Below are 5430 nucleotides of genomic sequence, written 5' to 3'. Positions count from 1 at the left end.
CCTATCTGTACCAGTGTACATCCTCTGGTCTAGCTGGATTTGTAAGGTAGAATTGGGATCATGATAGTGGTGGTTGTGGTGTGTGTGTGTGGGCAGAGCGGGGAGGAAGCATTTAAGAACTAGAGGAAAGTTATATGTTTCATCGTTGCTATACTGCATCCTGACTGGCTCATCTTCTCCCCACAACCCTTCTGTAAGGGGATATCCAGTTGCCTACAGATGGGCTTTGGGTCCCTACTCCACACACCCCCTCATTCACAATGATATGTTTTTTTGTTCTTTGATGCCTGATACCTGATCCCTTTGACACCTCATGATCACACAGGTTGGTGTGCTTCTTCTATGTGGGCTTTGTTGCTTCTGAGCTAGATGGCAGCTTGTTTACCTTCAAGCTTTTAAGACCCCAGACACTATATCTTTTGATAGCCAAGCACCATCAGCTTTCTTCACCACATTTGTTTATGTATCCATTTGTCTTTAGTGATCATATTGGGGAGGTGAGCACACAATGATATGATTTTTTTTTGTTATTTGATGCCTGATACCTGATCCCTTTGGCACCTCGTGATCACACAGACTGGTGTGCTTCTTCCATGTGGGCTTTGTTGCTTCTAAGCTACATTTGCTTATGCACCCATTTGTCTTCAGCAATTGTGTCAGAAAGGTGAGCATCATGGAATACCAGTTTAATAAAACAAAGTATTCTTGCATTGAGGGAGGGCTTGAGTGGAGGCCCAATGTCCATCTGCCACCTTAATACTAAACCTATAAATATATTAACATAAATCTATTTCCCATCTCATTTATAAATATATTCACACATGTACATGCCTTTATTTAGACCTCTATAAATACCCTTTGCCTCCTAGCTCTTTCCTCTATTTCCTTTTACTTTCCTCTTGTCCCACTATCATGCTCAGCCTTCATTTGGGTTTCAGTAATTCCTCTCAGCTACATTACCCTTGATCATGCCCTACCAGGCCTCCTACACCCCCCTCCCCACCGATTTGGATCACTTCCTGTTCTCTTGTCCCTGGGTTTGTTAACACCATTTCCTGTCCCCCCAGCATCCCCTTTCCCATGTCCCCCTGGAAATGTCAGTCCCATTGTTTTCTCCTCCAGATTGTTCATCCAGCTTATTTTATTTAGACAGATTTGTGGAGATAATAGCATGCACAAAAAGAAGACAGAGCAAACCAAGCAACAAAGAAAACAAAACAAAAAACAACAACAAAAAGTCAATGACAAAATAAAAGAACAACACAACAAAAAAAGAAAAGCTTGTAGTTAGTTCAAGGACTGCTTGTTGGTCTTCAGGGGTGTTTTCCGGTCAAGTCTGATGGGGTACCAATCCCGGCCCCAAAGTCTATCTTTGGTATTCCCTGGGGACTTCGCTGCTCTGTCCCCTTGCTGTTCTGTTGCACACCCTTAGTGTTTTTTCTCAGTGTGGTGTGGTCAGATTGGGTGGAATTCCCACACTGTGTCTCCAGTGTTGTACTCTGTAGGGCTATGGGTCAGTGAGGGATATCGTGTCCCATAGTGGTGCTGGCCATGTGGTCCTCTCTGTGGATTGGCAGTTCTGAGGGCTTTTCAGTTCTATATGTGGACACCAGGTAGTGAACTGAAGGATTGTGAATCAGTAAGATACCGCATTTTTCCTAGGAACAATCATGAATGTGCATTCTGGTCAGTCCCCTTGTTTCTAAATATTGCCCAAACTGGTCTGGTGAGGTCTTTCCAGTAATTTTTTTTTTGCTTGTTTTGTTCCATGACCGAAGTTCTTTTGTTCCAGGGTCAACTGTTTCAGTGTGCAGCTGCCTTAGCCAGTTCCCTCCGTCAGCTGGCAAGGCTCACTTCCTGCAAGACATCCCTGAGGAGAAGCCACATGGACCTACCCCGATGCAGCCCTGGGTGCTGGAGCAGCCGTGTGGAGACCCCTGCCAGTGCTGAGATGCTTACACGTTCATTGTTTCGGCTTTCCTCCTGCAGTCGGAATCATGCATGTGTTTTGTGAGATGGAGGACTTTATGGATTAGTGACCGACATAAGGGCTAGTGTTGGACTTTTGGGCTTGGGCAGCACTGGGTTGGGATGTATTCTTGATGTGCACTTACCCTTTATATAAAACTGTCTTTTTTTTTTCTTCCTAGGGGTCACTGATGTTTATTTTGCAAACAAAACCACTGGGGATGTTGCCTGTTGACACCTCGGGATGACACTGGGACACTTGGTGGGAAGCTTTCAAGAAGGGCAAGGAGTTGAGTCACAAGGTCACAAAGCTGGGGTTCCAACAGGTGTCAGCTGCTCTGGCTTGGCTGCAGGGCAGATCTAGTGAAGCGGAGAGAACGCCGACAAGCTCAGGGAGGGGCTACCAGAGGTCTGCCTGCCCAGCTTATTTGGCGAGGGGATTTCTGAACTTCTGGCGAGCAAACTTGGCCTTGCTGCCCAGCTCCTCTTCAATTCTGAGGATCTGGTTGTACTTGGCCAGGCGCTCACATCGGCACGGCGCACCAGTCTTGATCTGTCCAGTGTGGAGTCCCACCACCAGGTCAGCAATGAAAGTATCCTCGGTCTCTCCAGAACGATGAGACACCATGGCGCCCCACCCATTGGACTGGGCCAGCTTGCACGCCTGCAGAGACTCGGTCACGGAGCCGATCTGGTTCACTTTGAGCAGGAGGCAGTTGCACGACTTTTCATCCATGGCCTTGGCGATTCGCTTCGGGTTGGTCACTGTGAGATCATCCCCTACCACCTGGATCCCAGAACTGGCAGTGAACTTTGCCCAAGCGTCCCAGTCATCCTGGTCGAAGGGGTCTTTGATAGACACCACTGGGTAGTTCGTGATGAAGGACTTGTACAGGTCTGCCAGTTGGTCAGGTGAGATGTACCTGCTGGGGTTATCAGGAGACTTGAAATCTAGGTCATATTTCCCAGACCTGAAGAACTCGGAGGCAGCAACATCCATGCCGATCACCACCTTGTCAGTGTAACCAGCTTTCCCAATAGCGTTCTTTAGCAGTTCCAGGGCTTCTTTGTTCTACAAGATGTTGGGGGCAAATCTGCCTTCATCGCCGACATTGGTGGCATCCTTGCCGTACTTCTCCTTGATGACGTTCTTCAGGTTGTGGTACACCTCAGCCCCAATGCGCATGGCCTCCTTGAAGTTGGCTGCTCCGACGGGGAGGATCATGAACTCCTGCATGGCCACCTTGTTGCCGGCATGGGAGCCGCTGTTGATCACATTGAAAGCAGGAAAGGGCAGGATAACTTCGGAATTGCCAGCCAAGTCAACAATGTGACGGTATAGGGGGACTCCCTTTTCAACAGCTCCGGCCTTGCACACAGCGAGGGACACGCCCAGAATGGCATTTGCACCTAATTTTGATTTATTCTCAGTTCCATCCATCTCCATCATCAGCTTGTCGATCTTTTCCTGTTCTGTAACATTCAGCTTCTTGCTAACCAGGGCAGGCGCAATTGTTTTATTGATGTGCTCAACAGCCTTTGAGACACCTTTGCCCAGATACCGGGTCTTATCATTGTCTCGGAGCTCCAGGGCCTCATAGATCCCAGTCGAGGCCCCACTGGGCACGGCCGCTCTGAAGAGCCCTTTGGCGGTATAAAGATCGACCTCAACGGTGGGATTTCCACGGGAGTCGAAGATCTTTCTGGCCTGAACCTTGAGGATAGACATGATGGATTTCTGGCCGCTGGTTCTCGTCGCCCAGGAAGGAAGTGGAGGAGGCTGCAGACACCGACACGGGTGTTGGGTCAGCAGAGGGCAGATGCTGCGACTGCCCTAGAAGCTCCAAAACTCTGTCTTATACATACTAGTTTCTGCGGATTTGTTTCTCTAAATTACCCAGACTACCACAGAGGGACAAATCTGGTTGTAACTGATACTTGTTGTGGAGGGATACTTTTCCAGGAGGAAAGAGCTCAAAAGAAGTCAACTAACAGGAAGGAAGTCATGAGCGATATATTTCAACATTCTATGACAATAGCTCTTATATTCTAAGCATAGTTTCTTTGGGAAGCTGCAGAATTGACAGCATTACATGTAACTAAGTAAGTTTGGGATTGGGCTCATATTCATTATATATAGCATAATATAACCTTAATGGGATTAAATATAGTATAAAACAAAAATAAATTATTTTATTTTAAGTCATTTATTTAATAATGGTTGAGGATCAGTGCTTATAAAAACCATTTATTTATCCTTTAACAATACCAGATAAACAAATCCAAGAAAAATAAATGTTTGGATAGGCCGGAAAAGAAAAAAAACTATCAACTTCATCATTTTTACCATTCTACATATTTTCAGAAAAATCACACATTACTAAGGAAACACAATTTACCTCAAATTTCCAACTGGGCTTAAGAAATGTTTAGTCTGCATTTACTAATTCTACTTGAGAGGCTGGGTGGACGAAGGGACAATGAGCAGACCACATAAGACAATGGAATTCTGACACATCCCCTGCAACCAGCAGCCCAGGAAGCCAAACCACAACCATTATAGCAGTTGGCCCAGAATGGTCATGGTCAGGACTTGGTCAGTGATTCCCAGCTTCTCTATTTTAGCTCCTGCTTCCAACTCAAGACCAATGAAGTATTACCCTTCCCAAACGATTACATAAGATGCCTGCTCCCTGTTAGCCCGCCTCCAGCTTCCCCAAAGCAATAGCCTCCAATGAGGGCTTCGCTGGAAAATTCCCTTTGTCCACTCCACAGCATTCCCACACCCCTACTTATCTTCCAGTCACTGCCAAACACAAGTACTGCTGCTCAACTCCCGTAATAGTCAAGCTCTGTTCTCATTTGAGTGGTCTTCATTTATTTCCACATAATAATTTAAAAGGTGGGGAGAATCAATGATCCTTACACACACACACACACACACACACACACACACACACACACACACTCACCTCCCTTTCCTCTGCCGAGAGAATATTTCTACTACAATGAGGTAGCAAAACACCCGGCTATACATCCTTGGCAAATCAGTGAACATTTGTCACAGGAGTCAAACTGGGTAACTTAATTCCACTCTGTAGTTTCATGAGATATTTACTGTGATTGCAGTATAAGTTCAAATCAGTAACTCACGCCTTATAAAAATAAAACAATACGGTGCATAGCTCTGATATTTGGAATATGTTCATAATATATTATGATTATAAAAACGTGCAACTATATTCCATCCAGAAGAATCTGTATTATTCTATAAATGAAACTTGTTGCTAGGAGATGAGGGTTAGAGCATGAAGTCTAGGAGTCTGAACAGTCTGAAGCCCTGGAGTTGGGGGATTTCTCTTTTTTTATGTTAATCAACCGCTTTTCATGTAAATATAAGCATTATCAAAAGGACTGAAGCATTGAGAAGCAAAGCTTGGGAACTTTGTGGGAATGATAGGA

At 45.5% G+C, this 5430-nt stretch overlaps 1 pseudogene; it reads right to left on the bottom strand.

Moving 5' to 3' along the window:
• Positions 1 to 2234: 2234 nt before the first annotated feature.
• Positions 2235 to 3697, bottom strand: LOC142452690 (alpha-enolase pseudogene; annotated as a pseudogene).
• Between the last annotated feature and the right edge of the window lie 1733 nt (positions 3698 to 5430).

Source organism: Tenrec ecaudatus, chromosome 7 (assembly GCF_050624435.1).
Source record: "Tenrec ecaudatus isolate mTenEca1 chromosome 7, mTenEca1.hap1, whole genome shotgun sequence".
Classification (NCBI taxonomy): Eukaryota; Metazoa; Chordata; class Mammalia; order Afrosoricida; family Tenrecidae; genus Tenrec; species Tenrec ecaudatus.
This window is presented reverse-complemented; position numbering and strand designations above follow the sequence as displayed.